Raw genomic sequence first — 18,080 nt, forward strand, 5'->3', positions numbered from 1 at the left:
TCTCAATAGGTTCGGAAATTGAGAAAATATATAATTATATTCTTGCCTTATTTTCAAGTCATAATACCTCAGCTAATTATGCTTAGAATCTTATCGAGCCCAATTACATAATTAGGACAAGCAAAATAGATACAAATGTATCTTTCCAGAGTATTTATTCTTGTGTTGTGTCTGTTTAATGAAAAGGAAAAGGTATATCCTTTGAAAAGCGAACGGGGAATTTACTGTTTATTTTATCTTAGTACTAGTAGTAAAGCATAAAAGGAGGAGTTTAAACGAGTTATAACATTTTATCACATCCATATACACTCGGTGGCCATTTTGTGAGGTATACCTACCTAATAGAGATTAGGTGCTCCTTTAGCCCTCACAACAGCCTGTATTCGCCATGTATGTACTCAACGAGGTGTCAAAAGCTTGTGACAAGGATGCTGGTCCATGTTGGCCCAATTGCTTCTTCATTTGAGCAAGTGGATTGTTGCGGATCTCTACTCCAAAGAGTGCGTCCCATCTCCTCCCACAGGTACTCAGTTGGACTGGGATCTGGTAACTGGAGAGACCACCGCAGTAGTTAGAATTAGTTTTCCAAGACCATGGAACCGGTTTGTATAATTCTGCTCTTGTACCATGACGCATAATTCTGTTGGAAGAACCTTATTTGCAGATTAATATGATGCTGTCATCAAGGAATAAGCTTGGTTGGAAAATATTTCCAGACAACCTGTAGCATCTAAATGTTGTTTCCGTGGTATCAAGGGGCCCAATGTGTACTACGAAACACTCATCACACCATTATACCACCACCACCACCACTTGCCCTCACTGTTGACAACTAGCAGGATGGTTCAACAGACTCGTGATGTTTTTGACGTATTCTGGTCTTCCCATCAGCGTAACGCAGGAGGAATCAGGATTCGACAAACCACTCAATGTTTTTCTAATCCGCAATGATCCAGTTGTTGTACCTTTTTTTTTTTTTGTTGGCAGGAGTGGAACCCGGTTCGGTCGTTGACACTGCGATATTCTATCCATGACAAGGTACAAAATTGTGCATTCTGAAATGGTTCTTCGTTACCATTGTTGTACTGGGTTGTCATTTAGTTGTATCCATCCTTTCTGTTTCCTTGCACAAGTCTGGCCAGTCTCTGTTGGCCTCTCGTATCAACGAATTGTTTCTGATCACAAGATCGCTGTCGGCTGAATGGTATTTGGTTATTAGACATACGTGGAACTCCAGCAGTGTTGCGGTTTCCGAGACAAACTACAGGCGTGTGCCGACAGCTGCCATGCCACGTTCACACTGAATTGCAAAAACGTGATGCTGTTGGTAAATAAACTCTGATATCATGAAAACGGTAGGTGTACCTAATACCTGCAATTCTGTAACACCATTTGTATCTTAGAAATAACTAGTTGTACCCGGCGTACCATACGCCATCTTTCTGATTATGGCGTAAATAGTTTAATCTAGATCCTTCAGTCTTCACCATTCTTGTTTAGCGGTGATATAATTCTACAGCAGTCACCTGTGGGATATACATATGTCTGTGCAGGTGATTCCCCGTCTTCTCCAACAAATATTGCACCTACATCCAAAACGGAGGTTGGATGTAGGTGCAATTTTTTATATCGTCTCTTATCTAATTCCGAGTCTTCTGTAAATGCCATGCGCACATCATTGTTGGATTGGCCTGAGTTATTTGATGCATTTGTTTATATGGCTCAGAAAATAGGTTAACTTGTCCCAGCATCTGGTCCAATTGTTGCATTACTTCGGCCATACACCCTTGGTTTGATTGTTTGTTTTTCAAGCCGTTTTCTTGTTGCTTCAGCAGAATCGAAAATATAAAGTTGTCCATATCCTGGCTTATTTGCTCGTTTGGATATCGCGGTGAGACCAAATGGTAAATCTGGCCGTGTATTCTAAAACAGAATGGACCATTTCCAGGCGGGGATTTAATCTCTGCGCCCACTGATGCGAACGCCTTTGCTGGGTTGTACTCTCGTATATGTTCTCTGTAGTTACTTGTTCACTTGTATCCCCTGTAAGCAGCTCTCGTAATAGAGTAGGTGTCTCAGACAGTGGGTCAAGTGAAACCTTTCCATCATGAAAGGTTTCACCAGAGAAACGTACCAACTGTGTGGTACTACACTTAAGGTGGTAGAAAATGAAAAAGACCTGGGAGTAATTGTGCAGGCAGATATGAAGTTTTCTGAGCAATGCAGACAGTCTGCCAGGGCAGGTCATAGGGTTTTGTCAATGATATATAGGAATTTTGCTAGCAGGGAAAAGGATGTGATTATCCCTCTGTATAAGGCAATGGTCAGGCCACGCCTTGAGTACTGCGTACAGGTCTGGAGGCCTCATTTTAGGAAGGATGTAGATTTACTTGAGCGTGTACAGAGAAGGGCAACAAGATTAGTGAGGGGAATGAAGGGATCCTCTTATCAATAAAGTTCTGCAAATTGCAGTGGCTGGAGACTAGGCACCTGCGCGATGATCTGATTGAGGTGTATAAGGCCTTGAATGGGTTCAGCACGCTGAATTCTGATGGGATCCTTCCACTTATTCAGATTACGAACCTAAGGGGGCATAAATTCAAATTAAGAAAAGACAGATGTAGATTGGACGTGCGGAAATTTGCCTTTAGCCAGCGGGTGGTTAATTGCTGGAACAAACTTCCATTTGTCGTTGTGGAAGTTGATAGGTTGAATAAATTTAAGGAGGAACTGGACAGGCATTTGGAGGGAATGGTGTGATTTTTTTTTTTTTTTTTTTGGCTGATGCTGCATAAGCTCATACATTTGCTTTCTTGCATCACATACCACTACTACTAATACTACTATGACAGCATTTAGTGTATTTATTCGATGTGTTTAACTCATGTCTCCAATATCTTGCATTGCAATACTCACAGTAGTAACACATATTTCCTATGTCATGCTCTTCCACATTAATTACAGCTTGTTGATTACTCGCATCCGGCACTTCTATATGATTAGTCCTACAGCGTTTCGCCCGTCTTCTCATTTCCAATCTTGCTTCTCTTTCTTCAATGTTTTCTGTCCGTCTTCGTAGTCGTAGAGTCTCGTTTCACTCTCCTTGTCTATTCGATCTCTCCTGTAATATTTCATTAGCATTCTACATTTTCTCAAAGTTCTTACATACTGTTCAGCCATTTTTACACTTCTTAAAACTTAGAACGGTTTATTAAAATTGAAGACAGATGAAATAAACAGCGAAAATAAACATACATCAATAGCTTTCAGGCATAGGTTGCCTTTCTTCAGTCGAAAAACGTCAGTACAAAAATTAATAAAGAATGCTCCATATGGTGGTCATGGTGAACCGCGATAACCGGTGCTGGCAACAGTTAGCAGTTTGAAAATTTTGGGCAGCATACCTAAACATTATATATATATAGATGAGTTCTTCAGGTGGAAAAATTGTGTATAATGAAACTTGTTTTATATGTATTGATCAGAAGAAATAATGTATGTAATCTTCTCGTCCCGTTATAATACGTTATTTCAGGGAGGGACTTACCTACAGTGTATTAATTCCGGAAGAGTGGCAATTCTAAATGTAATATTACATTTAGAACCACCACTCTTTGGTATCTAAAGAAATCATGTATTGCATTAATGTTCTTCCTGAATTTCAAAATGCTATTATACAGTTATGAGGTACAATTATGTAAAATTAAGATACATTACAGGGGGGGAAAATGAAATTGTCTAACAATTGCATTGGACTATTCTAAATAGTCCAAAATGCAGATTAGATTCACCTGGCTTGTGATCTTGACTGGGGGCCCAAGTGGTCTTAGGTTGGAAATTAATGTTTCAGCGATTAGTTTAGCCGGACATGTAAAATTGATTTTGAAGCGAAGCTCCAAGGTGCTGATTGTTCTTTCCTCCAATACAACATTTCAGATATTAATGTTTTTGTAATAGTAAAACGATATCCAAATTTAACATTTAATCGTCTGTGCATCTAGTACTCTATTGCTACGAATTTTTTGCATGTTGTTTACGGTGAACCAGACCAAATTACTGAACCATAGGTTAAGATAAGGTAGACAAATCGGGAAGCATAATTCAAGTTGATTTTCTTTTTTGAACAGTGTTTCAAAAATATGCACAAGAAAATCCTGGGACGCATTTTAGGATCCAAAATAATAAAAACAAAAGCTGCATCTGATTCTAAACGTTTATGGAGCTTTTGGCTTCTTAAATTTCTAAAAATGGTTACAGAGTTTAAATGGTGAGCAAATAATAGAAGTAATAAAAAATAAGAATGTATCTAACATGAATAACCCCAGGGGCTCACATCTGGTGAGTATGGGCTTGGCACACCCAGGGTCCTGAGCTGAATATCATCATTCTTCTCTTTCTTGGTGATTCCCTTTTACTTCTTTCTTTCTCTCTCTCTCTCAGGGTAATTCAGAATTTTTTTTTTTTTTTTTTTGCTGGTGCAGCATAAGCCTCAGGCTTCCTTGCACCATATGGTTAATAATAATAAGTGGTATACCCCACACAATCTAAGCGAGGAACCCCCTCCTGCCCAGACGGCACAAAAAACGAAGTTAGAAAGATGGGCAAAGAAGACACTCCATGGCAGACACTACAATGACCTCCATCAAGATCACATCGATAACATTGCTTCCAATGCATGGCTCACAAGCGGGACGCTCTTCCCTGAGACTGAAGAATTCATGCTGGCCATCCAAGACCAGGTAATCAGCACCAGAAACTATAGAAAATACATCGTAAAGGAGCCCGGAATGTCAGATGACACATATCGACGATGCCACCTGGCCTCAGGAACGATCCAACACATCACCGCGAGGTGCAAGGTGATCACCCAGACTGAGTACACTTATAGACACGACCAGGTAGCCAGGATAATACATCAGAAGCTAGCGAGGAAATACTAGTTGACCAAAGAAAGTGTACCATACTACAAGTACGAACCCAGGCAGTACTAGAGACCCGAAATCACAAGCTGTACTGAGACCGGGCCATAATAACGGATAAGACCATCCCGCACAATAGACTGGACATAACCCTTGTGGACAAGATGGAAAAGGCTACCTACCTGATTGACATAGCGGTGCCCAACACTAGCAATGTCCAGAAAACCCATGAGGAAAAAATTAGGAAGTACACGAACCTGAGACATGAGATCAAGGAAATGTGGCATATGCAAGAAGTATCAACCATCCCGATCATCGTGTCAACCACCGGTATGGTACCAAAGACTCTACATGGCAGCCTAGCAGCAATAGGTCTCCCAGAGAACACCTACAAGGAACTCCAGAAAGTCGCAATCCTGAACACCTGTAGGATAGTCATAGGTTTCCTCGACCAACAGTAACACCAGACATTACAACCACCCTGTGTACTCGGTAGCAGTACCCGTAACGGAGTGGAATCCCCCAATCAGGGAGAAATAATATGAGCAATAATAATAATAAACACTTCTTTTTTATTGCTTCTTTATCCAATACTAACTTCATGCTTTGCTATTTCAAACACTTCTTTTTTTATTGCTTCTTTATCCAATACTAACTTGATGCTTTGTTATTTCATTCACTTATGAAACATGCCATTTTAGTATAACCTGGTTGTTGACTCAATAGTGTATACCAGAAGGTACAGAAACAAACTTTGTAGATATTTGAAGGTATATATAATCATCAAGTATCTACAAAGTAGCAAATTATGTTCTTCCTATATAACTTTATCAGGAAGATGTTTGAGGGTTCCATGTTTCTCCTGTAAGTGTTCTGAATGCGCAGTTTAAACAGAAACTTAAATATTCTGCTTATGAAAGAGAATGCCTTTCAGACTGCTTTTGAAAGAATGAATTTAGTCCAAATCACGCCACACTTGCGGTGTGGTACATGATTCTTGCATATCATTGGTACTTGCAGGGCTCATTTAGGGGCTAGCGGGCTGTAGCCCGGGCCTAACTGTAATGAGGGAACTAAAATTTACTTATATTGCAACTTATTCGGGTGATCTAGAGCCACAAAATTGTTCTCAGCCCTGGGCTCCCGATAGTGTTTATATAGGCAGTTCTGAGCGGCAGTTGGGCAGTTCATTAAATTAAGTCATTTGTATTCATATCTTCTATAAACAGTTGCATATCCGACTTGGTCAGAAACATAATCCCCTGTTATATATCAGCATTTTCGGAACATCGTGATACCACAAAATACGGTAAAATTCTGTAAATCAATGTAGTTTATTTATTTATTATTATTTTTAAATTTAGTCGTAAATTCTTCCAACCGTGGCCTTCCGTAGTATAAACAGAAAATTTTATGTCCTAAGTAAAACAGAAAATCTTAAGCCTTTTTCGTGAAACATCTAAGATTATTTTTATAACATTCTAAGTGCTTCATAACTGAATATTTGTGTTTTTGATGCAGTATGCGTGTGTGTGTGTGTGAAGGAGTAAATCTTAATAGGTACTGTCGAAAATATCATAATTCAAAGAAACTGTCTGGCTAGCACATTAGTCAGATTGAAAAGGGGGAGGGAAGACTGAAATGTGAGATCGCCTAAGTGCTTTTCATATTTTGTGTGTTGTATTATACATTGATGTGTGTGTGTGTCGCATTTTTGTCCTTTTAAATCACGCTGTGAAACAGTGCATGATATTGGCTTAATAATGACTTCTGGTTTTTGTACTTCCGTGTTCCATGATTAAAAATGCCCTATATTTTGCTCTGTGCTTCACATAGTCACGCGATACATTAGACGGGCGTATGTGGCTGTTCATGATAAGGTACCAGACATAAAATGAAAAACAAAATAAAACAGGATTTATGCTAAGTGACTTCAGAGATATCGGAAGTAGTTTACACTTGAAGATGGGTATAAAGAAGACACCAAAGTATAATGAGAAAGCTACTGAACTACAAAATCTTTACGTTGGAATTAAAAATATCTATTACTCAAGTGTGCACAGTAAATGATTTTATTTTCGAAACTAACGGAGCGCCATTCGTAGGTGCTTTTCTTTCTGAGAAAGGCAATTGTCGCATTTCCTGCACCTCAGTAGTTCATGACCATTTTATGTCCACTTAGAGTTCCACCTTTACAAAATTACTGATCAGGGTGACTGGGGAAGAGACTGAATTGTGAATGCATTGAGACTTTATTTAGGAACACATTTATTAGATTACTGGATAACTAAAAATTAATTAGTTAAATGCTATTTAAAAAATATATATATACTTCACTGATTTTTTGTGATTCCTGTTCACTTGATTTCTAATTTACAGTTTAGGACTTTACAAATTCCATGGTTTAAAACGGGCCGATAAGTGATCGATCACAAATGTACCTCTATATTATTTAAAATGGCAATACACTTGTAAAAAACTATGACAATTCGATCTTGTGGCCTTGTTTATTATTTTTAAAGTAGTTTATAGAATGGGAAAGGTTGTCGGTTCCTGTTTCTGGGCCCTACCCTGTTATATTGTGGTACCTGATACAAATGCACTGTATTAAATTATTTTAAATTATTTTCCTCAGCTCTAAAACAAGCATAGAAATAACATAAAATAAAACCACGTTTGCTTCTAAAGGAAACTTCTTGTTTAAGCATTAACCCCAGGTTTCTGGGTTGAACCCGGAGGAAGCAAATCTATCTCTATCTATCTATCGAATATGAACATTATATGCCAGGGCTGATCTTAGAGTTCATGGGGCCTGGGTGTAAGAATTAATGTTGGGAATATTTGGTCTCCCTTACTGGGACTGAAGAGGAACCCACCCTTTATTTGGGAAGCTTTCATTCAAATACGTTACGAACCGACACTGTTATATGTAAATCGTATCATTTTTTTTTTTATTTTTTGGTTTGAGCAAGGAAGATTTCAAAGATTTTTTCCTATATAATGAATAATTTTTGTTCATAACGATAGATGGCAGAAAATATCAATAAAGGTTTCTGTTTAATTGAAAATAAAATTTGAGACAATTTGAATGGCGTTCTTTATCAGTTAGAAAAGTAATATCCAAATACACAAGGAGCCAAACTTTGGCGTCGAGTATAGCAATTATCTGTGGTTCTCAAGCAGTATCGATTTCTAAATTATTTTTGTCTGCAGTCACTAGAAAGAAAAAAAATGTCTTTCCTGGAAACTCGACAAAGTCTATCTCTACCTATCCACGAACCGCCATATCAAACATTCTTCTGAAAGTTTAAACATGAATATAAACATGAATATTTCATTATCTATTAATTTCATTATTAAATTTTTATATCGTTAAATTATTCTGGTCAAATTTCAATGTATGCCTTCATTGGAAACTTAGGACACACCGCCCCTCTTTTAATTAAAAGACAACTTAGGACACACCGCCCCTCTTTTAATTAAAAGACACGTACGCACAGTTAATAAACATTCGGTCAAACCAGACTTGACAGGATAAAGTGGAACAAATTCGAAGCATTCAAGGTTAGTAGTTACAGACCTATAAACCTACAAATTCAACCATTCTGAAATGTATGGAGAATAATAATTTGTGAACATATTGTGAGATGTATGTAAATAATTTCTAAGATGATACAATCATGGGAGACATAAATTTAAGTTGGAAAAGGATCGTTGTAGGATATATGTGTAGAAATTTCCTTTCAGGAATGGATAAATGACGTGGCTTATTTATTTTATTTTTTTGCTAGTTCTGTATAAGCTTTGTTTCCATGCATTGTGTTGAAATACTAATAACCAGCAATGTTATCAGAAAAATGCAACCTCCTGAAATTAATATCTAACACGCAATTAGTACAAAATTAATCAGCATGTCATAATCAGTGACATAACGCACTGTGGTATATTGGGTTGTCCTGTTCATTCTTAATGCAATACGAGGCATTACGTTACACAGATTTTGAGTAGCACATATTTTTTTAGATAATGGACATTTTACATTCTACGATAAAAATACAAACGTGCGTCATTCGTATTCAGTTTTGATTTTATTCGAAATTTTATTCTTATTTATTCGTTTTTGTTAAAAAAGTTATCTTATGTTAGACCGTTCTAACCTCATCATTAAGCAAATGGTAACCAGGCCTGAGGTTCACACGAATGATAATCTCCAAAGCAATTTTGTAAAATACTTCCTGTTCTTTTATATAAATCTTTTCAGGCAAGGTATTTGCTGATTGCTATTCGTGCAATGGCAGCATTTTTATATCCTAAGTCAATTGACTAGGTTCGTCGCGACCCCCTTTCTCGTAACTCACTTTCATACATGAAAGTTGCCAGACATTTGTGGGGGCGGATGAGAGGGGGCACGTACATTATGAGGACAGTGTCTAGTCAACAGTCTAGTAAATGGTATGAAGTAATCAGAGAAAGTAATGCTATTTAAAAATCCATGAAAAACAAGTGCTCCACCCTGTCCACGCCCATATTTTCAGACTATGATAATATAAAGTAGGCCTACAAGGCCTACTTTATATTATTATTATTATTATTATTATCCATATGGTACAAGGAAGCCTGAGGCTTAAGCTGCACCAGCCAAAAAAAAACAAAATTTGAGTTACCCTGAGAGAGAGAGAGAGAGTAGAAGGAAATCACCAAGAAAGAGAAGAATGATGATATTCAATTCAGAACCCTAGGTGAGAAAGCCCATACTCACCAGATGTTAGCCCCTGGGGTTACTTACTACATATTATCATACAGCCCTTAAGTATATAATTTTAGATGCTATAACTATCTTGTGTGTGCGTTCTGCTCACAGGAATATTTGGATGCCAAACTTACGAAGCAACTGGTCGTTTACTCAGTATTAAAGTGAAGGCTTATTTTCTTCTTTAAGGACAAAGGTATAATTAAGGTACCAGCTGTCATTAATTTATGATCAGTTTAAGACCAGCTTTTGTTAATGTAATCGAAAACTGATATTTTCTTCTGCTCTGCCTTTATCATCTGAGCAGTCAGTGACTTTGTCACTGCCCTGGTTTTTCTTTATGAAACCCCCAAACATGAAAGGTATTAGAACCTGTCGTACTTAATATATACCCCTCGTGGATAGCACGGTTGGTATAATTACCGAACTCCCCACATCGGTGGGAAAGACCTGAATTCAAATCCCGTCAATAACGAGAGGAATTTTTATGGACCTTTTTCACAACGTAGCTGAGTTTGTTTCAGGAGAGGGTATCGTGGTTTTCGGTCCAACAAACAGCAATTCGACCACATTTAACACTTTGATCCATTCACCAATTTATAGGCATATATAAATGATGATGACACCCAATTTACAGATATAATATATACGGCGCAGTATGGTCTGAGTTGCTGATACACCTAAAACCCTACAACAACAACCTAATGTTGTTTTGAGAAATACATGTGAAGGAAGAAGGTTAATTCACTGAATTTAAAAATTGTTAAAATTTAATTTGGAGTTCTGAATATAAATTTAAATTTGCTTCATGTATCCCTTATAAACCCCAGGGGATCAAATCTAGTGAGTATGGGCTTGGCACACCCAGGGTCCTGAGCTGGATATCATCATTTTTTTCTGCCTTGGTGTAATATAATCATAATTCAGATTTTTTTTTTTTTTTTTTTTTTGTCTTGTGCAGCATAAGCGTCAGGCTTCCTTGCACCATGTAGCTAATAATAATAATACACTGGTGTGCAAAACTTAATACCAACACTATTTCTAAAGGTTACAACCACAAAATCTTTACTTAAGATACTCTTTACTGATGAGAGTAGATTCAGTCTCAGCGGCGATTCTGGACGTCAGCTAATCTGGCGAGAGGTTGGCACACGGTATCATCCCGCAAACGTTACTGAAGTTGATCGATATGGTGGTCGAGGTATTCTCGTGTGGGGAGGCGTTATCTTGGATGGACGTACACAACTCCAGATACTGGAACGCGATACTGTAACCGGTGCACGCTACTGTACTGAGCTAATCCTTCCCCATGTGCGTCTGTTCCGAGGTGCCATTGGCCCCGAGTTCGTGTTTATGGATGATACCGCCATACCCCCATCGCACTGCAGCTGTTGATATGCTTTTGGAAAGTGAGAACCTTGTTCGTATGGATTGGTCTGCCCGTTTCTATCAATCTAAATCCCATCTAACACATACGGCGCGTCCAACTCCACCAGAAAATGTTCACCAGCTGAAGATGGCGCTGACAGAGGAATGGACGATGTTACCGCAAGAACTTATCAACAACATTGTTCTAAGTATGGACAGGCGGTGCACAGCCTGCATCGATATTAGGGGGTGGCCATATCACCTGCAACGGCCTCCGTAGCCGAGTGGGCAGGAGCGGGAGTGCACTAGCACACGCTCTTTGAGTAGACCGGGGTTCAAGCCCCTGACTGCTGAATACGGTCGATCTGCCAACCCGCACTGGACCAGCGTGGCAGATTATGGTCCATTTTTCCCTCAGCATGAATTGTTGAGGAGGCTTCCATCCTGCAGTGGGTTGATAATGGCTGCACTTTACTTTTTTTTTTTTTTTTTATATCACCTGCTGAGGACCACCTCTTCCCTTTGTTCCATCTTTGGCAGTGATGCATCTGTATCATTGCAGCCAGTGCTATGTTGCCATTTTTGAATAAAGTCCCTCTGTACCGTTTTGTTTCCATTGTTGCATCGGTGTTGTTTCCTTCATCATTTCTGTACCTCACGAAGTTCCTTTGGTATGCTTTTCCCATATCTAGGCCAGTCATATGAGAAGCTACAGGTGAAAACTTGATTGGTCCTTAAATTTTGCACACCAGTGTATTAGTCTCGTATGATATGATAATGGGATCTTACAAGAATCGTGAAACGTTACCTTTGTAAAAAGTTTAAGAATTAGGTCAAAGAATTTCATTAACTTAATAAATTAATTTGTCTCATTCACATGGTAAAAGAATGGTTTATCTGCAATAAGGCCTCTAAGGTTGGCATTATTCATACCACAAATTTAAACAGATACACCAACCGTTTAAAACTGATTTAATAGTAAAATAAAATAAAATTATACAAAAGACTAAAATAATATTTACAAAAATTTAATTATTTACAAAAAAACTAGTTTACAACAAAAATAAAATTTAAATAAGTTAAAATTCATTAAAATATAACTTTAAAAGTGATAAAAAAAAAAAAAAAAACACTATTGAAGCTTTCGGAGGTGTCTGCCTCCTTCCTCAGCAATAATGAAACTTAAGCGACACATCCTTAAATACCAGGTTCATGGCACACGTGGATGACCAGGCGCATACTCGGTATTCCTTTCACTTGTACCAGAACCGGAAGTGGTCTGGGGACGTGGAAAACTAAAACGTTTATCTCTGGCAAAAACCACCGCCTCAAAAAGGGAGTGAAGCCAAAATCCCCTGTCTCTGTTCATGCTATTGTTGCCAGAGGATCCAATCCACAGACTTTCCAGCCACTTGCGGTCCCAGAATCTATGCGCCCGGTCAAGGATGACAGCGTTGTCGGGGGAGATCTGGTGTTGTTTTTCCCAATAGTGCTCGGCAATGGCGGATTTATTGAGCTCTGCGGTCCGTATCGCTCTTGAATGTTCCCCCAGACGGTCCTTGAGGCGCCGTGCCGTCCTCTCTCCCCCACGTAACATTCCCCGCAATCCGGACATTACTAGGGATTCTAGTAGTGGGGTCGTATATGAGATCACATGCCCGGATTGTGGGAAATGTTACGTGGGGGGAGACAGGACGGCGTCTCAAGGACCGTCTGGGGGAACATTCAAGAGCGATACGGACAGCAGAGCTCAATAAATCCGCCATTGCCGAGCACTATTGGGAAAAACAACACCAGATCTCCCCCGACAACGCTGTCATCCTTGACCGGGCGCATAGATTCTGGGACCGCAAGTGGCTGGAAAGTCTGTGGATTGGATCCTCTGGCAACAATAGCATGAACAGAGACAGGGGATTTTGGCTTCACTCCCTTTTTGAGGCGGTGGTTTTTGCCAGAGATAAACGTTTTAGTTTTCCACGTCCCTAGACCACTTCCGGTTCTGGTACAAGTGAAAGGAATACCGAGTATGCGCCTGGTCATCCACGTGTGCCGTGAACCTGGTATTTAAGGATGTGTCGCTTAAGTTTCATTATTGCTGAGGAAGGAGGCAGACACCTCCGAAAGCTTCAATAGTGTTTTTATCGCTTTTAAATTTATATTTTAATGCATTTTAACTTATTTAATTTTATTTTTGTTGTAAACTAGTTTTTTGTAAATAATCAAATTTTTGTAAATATTATTTTAGTCTTTTGTATAATTTTATTTTATTTTACTATTAAATCAGTTTTAAACGGTTGGCGTATCTGTTTAAATTTGTGGAAAGAATGGATTATTTCAAAAATTAACCCCAAGCATACTCACCCTTTTTTTTGGTATTGGTGATTCTTCCTCTCTCCAAGCAGTATTAGTCGACCAAATAGTTCTCTCACTGTTGTAACACTCGTCCTTTCGTAGTTTACTCACACTCGATAAAAATAATAATAATAAATAAAAAAAACATAATAATAAATAAAAAAAACACGATTCAAGCGTTCGAAAAAAAGCCTCGAAAACCAGTTTAATATTTATTAACAAGCTCCTTAAAACACTACATAAACGAGTAAACAATACTGGATACAAATTAAAGGACGTTAAAAATTACTAAAAATAAAACACAACACGACTGCTTTCAGAGAGTATGCTGCCTTTCGATCAAACTCGAAAATACCATGAACTGGAGAATATAACAGTGAATAACTTGAAAACAAATCTCGTGTGGCTAGGCCAATTCGAAAATGTGCTTTACTGTACTTTTCCCCAACTTTCTGCACCATGCACTAATTATGCATCAGTTCTTTTGTCCTGGTACGTGGAAAGCTCACTGTGTGAAATCGTCATAAATTCTAACTAAAGAATTTCATCAATTCATACCAGATCATCATGAATTTCATGATGATCTGGCATGCATGAGGGAAAATGCACTGGCAATGATCGTGGTCACAGTTTTCCACACTTTAACCGCAAAATGATCTCACTAGAGAATTTGCTGGCTTCACTCGACCTGACATTTTTACAGAGATGAACTTACAAGAGCTCGAGATAAAAACAAAGTTTGTAATAAAAACAGCAAGATAAATGCAGTAGGTAAAAAGAAGTCCAGGTGTAGTTGAATATCATAGATTCAATAGCTGAGTAAAAACAGTTCTTAAGTATTTCCTTTTTGTAGAGCTTGTCCTCACAGAATTTATCAGGGTGGATGCCTATTTATTGTTGATCTGAAGGCAATTGGCTAGGAACATGTCCCTAAGGTTAAGCAACAGCGGGAGGCAGGAGTCGGTTTTTTTTTTTTTTTTTTTTATGAAAACCCCAAACACGAAAGGTATCAAAACCTATAGTACTTAGTACCGTGCATGGGTTGAAGGAGAAGTATGGGGAGAGGGGGGTGCCGGATGTTCTCCTCTTGTCTTCTTTGGCCCCGAGATTAATGGAGATATAGACGGGGCATCAATTCATCAAAAGAAATACACTCATGTTAGCTCGGCTTATCACATTTTTCCCAATGTGATAAGCCGAGCTAACATGAGTGTATTTCTTTTCGTGATGAGAAGTCTCCAGGGAGTGGTACCTAGATTAGCTTGGAGGATGGATCTGGAGATGGTAAAAGGGTGGCCCACCACCTTGTTCATTCAGCCGAGCAACCAATATTCCAGACTGAGGTACTTTAGGTGGGACGCAGGAGCAGACGACCAAATTTCAGATGCGTAGAGAGGGACAGGGGTAATGCACCTCAGGATGTGACGAACAAGCAGCGCTTGCTGATGCGCACCAACGAGCTCCCGGCGCACTAGATGTTGACTGGAATTGGCGTTTGGTCATTCACACACTAACAAGACTTTGTAGATTTCTTGGATGACTGTTTTCTACATAAGCATGTTAATTGAGGCAACTCTAGGAAGCAATACTGTCGATCTAGTTATCAGCAGTGATTGCACATACATTAAGAATCTGCAGATAAAAGACAGACTGTATGTCAGCGATCACAGTGTACTAATATTGAATTTAATTAAAGGCATAACTACTGTCAATTGTTGTTATTATTCGGTTTTAGAAGCATTAGCGACCAAAGCCATATTGCTCCGTATGTACAGTATGTAAATTGCGTGTATTGTGTGGTCGATTTTCTGTTTGCTGGATGAAAAACCCGAGCTTACAAAATAAAAAACCATGCTACCCTCGCCTGAAACCGATTAACTCAGCCATGTTGTGAAAAAGCCCCATAAAAATTCCTCTGATTATCGACAAGACTCGAACCCAGGTCTTTTCCACCTAGGGTGGGGAAGACGGCGATTCTACCAATTGTGCTACCCACATGGGCAACTACTGTCAAGCTTTTGATTTCATAAGGGTGACTAGAGTGGTCTCAGACAGTTTTTAAGTTCTATGCAGTGGGACCAAGTGATGATGTTACCAACAGCAAATTCTAAATAGGAAGCATTCAGGTAGCAATCATAGAAACCACTAGGCTTGTCATACCAAATAAAAAATACTGTTAAAGGCTTAGACCTAAATGGATGTCAGATCAACTATTGAGACCCGTGGCAGAGAAGAAAAGTGCATGGGACGCATATAAATTATCAGGTGATAGAGAAGCATGCGGTAGATATAAATTAGTCTATAATCAAAGTTACAAAGGAAGTGAGGCAAAATAAAGCAGATTATGAGAATTCTCTGGCAAAGAATGTCAAGAAAAGCAGCAAACGCTTCTATGCTTGTATTAATAGCAGCAGAAAGGGGTTGAATCTCATTGGGCTCTTGATACCAATGGGTTAACTGTTGATCACGCTGCTCGGGATGCTGACAAATTAAACAGGTATTTTGCATCTACATGCACACATGAGGAATTCCATAGGGAAGGGAATGCCAGAAGTTTATCAAACTCCAACAGTAAATTACTTTGTGATAACTGAAAGGAAAATGGAAGAGAAATTGTTCGAGCTGAACATAAAAAAGGCATCTCGGATGGATGGGATCTATGCAATCATATTAAGGGAAGAAACAAAGGAGGTGAGCAAATCTTTAGCCATAATTATGAGAGCATCATTGGATTCGGGGGGGGGGGGGGTCCCTGAACTAAAGGTGACTGAATAATTACTGACCTGTTTGCTTAACATCTGTTCCAGGGAAAATAATGGAGTTGTTATTATTATTATTATTATTATTAGCTATATGGTGCAAGGAAACCCGAGGCTTATGCTGCACCAGCCAAAAAAAATTCCCAAGTTACCCTGAGAGAGAGAGAGAGAAGAGAATCACCAAAAAAGAGAAGAATGATGATATCCAGCTCAGGACCCTGGGTGTGCCAAGCCCATACTCACCAGATGTGAGCCCCTGGGGTTAATAGTTAAACAAGTAATGCAGAATCACCCTTGACAGGAATGAAATTATACTGCAGTCACAGCATGTTTTGATGGGCGGTCTTGTCGAACCAATCTGATAGGTTAATATTATGCAATGACTAAGGAACTGGATGCAAAAACGGAGAGGAAAGTCACTGCTCTCTGTAGACTGATGGTCCTCCCCACACCGGATGAAAAAGGCGCGGGTTCGAATCCCGTCGATGACGCGAGGAACTTTAATGGGCTTTTTTCACTCCGTGGTTGAGTTAGTCGGTCTCAGGCTTAGATAGCAAGGTTCATTCCCCCAGAAACTGGGGGCTTTTCGTTCAGCAAAACAGGCAAATCGACCAAAGAACACCTGCAATTTACAGATAAAATACATATATAGGTATATGTAATCAATTACAGGTGATCCTAATATAATAATTTTTTGTAAACTGATGTTATCAGTTTTGTCCTCAGGGTTGAGCACCAGGCCCATTGTTGTTTTCAATATTTATCAGTGATACAGTGATACTGATGAAGGTGTATCAAGTTAAATGTCGAAGTTTGCAGATGATACAAAAGTTGGCAGGGTGGTTAACGACAGTAATCAAGGTGATCTACTGCAACAAGATCTAAGAAAATCGGATGAATGTTAAACTTCAACTGGTGAGAAACGCCAGTTGAAGTTTAACATTGATAAATGCAAGGTACTGCATATGGGTTGCAGTAACTCGAGAGTAACTTATCAACCGTGTGGTACTACACTCAGAGTAGTGGAAAATGAAAAAGACTTGGGGATAATTGCGCAGTCAGATATGAAATTCTCTGAGAGTGCAGACATGCTGCCGCAAGAGCTCTTGGGATTTTGTCAATGATATGAGGAAACTTTGCTAGCAGGGATAAGGAGGTGATTATTCCTTTGTACAAGGCCATGGCCAGTTCGCATCTTGAGTATTACATACAGGTTTGGAGGCCTCACTTTCGGAAGTATGTAGCTCCGTTGGAACGCGTGCAGAGAAGGGCAACCATATTGGTGAAGGAACAAATGGGAAGAGTGCTCTTACCTAGAAAGGCTTCAGTTCTTCAAATGGCAGCTTCTGTAGACTAGGCACCTGTGGGCTGATCTAATTGGGATGTCTAAGTCCTTGAATGGATTGAATAAGCTGGATGTGGCTGATATTCTTCCTCTTGCTTAGAATATACACGTGATGGGGCATAAATGTAAGTTGAGGAAGGTTGTTTGCAGGATAGATGTGCAGAAGTATGCCTTAAGCCAGTGGGTAGTTGATTGTGAAACAGGCTTCCGTCTGTTGTTGTTGTGGAAGTGGATGGTTTGATTAAATTCAAGGAAGTGGTATATAAATTCTTGGAGGGTATGGATAAGGATAATTGGTATTGTTTTTTTTTTTTTTTTTTTTTAGCTGATGCTATATGAGCTTGCTTTCTTGAATCATTTGTTATCAGTTGTCCCGAACAACTGAGAAACCAAATACCGAAATATTGGTTTAATTTACACGTTAGCTCAAGCTAGACAAAGAGCAATTGTTGACTGGAAGAAAACTAGTATCAAGTTATTCTAGAAGTGCTATCTATATCAAGTTAAAACTAGTATCAAGTTATTCTAGAAGTGCTATCTATATCAAGTTAAAACTAGTATCAAGTTATTCTAGAAGTGCTATCTAT

At 38.9% G+C, this 18,080-nt stretch overlaps 1 protein-coding gene across 1 annotated transcript in view; it reads left to right on the forward strand.

The window, feature by feature from the left end:
* The window catches only part of Hmgcr (HMG coenzyme A reductase), a 183,699-nt gene that overhangs the window by 28,219 nt on the left and 137,400 nt on the right, over window positions 1-18,080 (forward strand). The window lies entirely within an intron of this gene.

Source organism: Mastigoproctus giganteus, chromosome 5, assembly GCF_048544385.1.
Source record: "Mastigoproctus giganteus isolate SK-2022 chromosome 5, ASM4854438v1, whole genome shotgun sequence".
NCBI classification, from domain to species: domain Eukaryota; kingdom Metazoa; phylum Arthropoda; class Arachnida; order Uropygi; family Thelyphonidae; genus Mastigoproctus; species Mastigoproctus giganteus.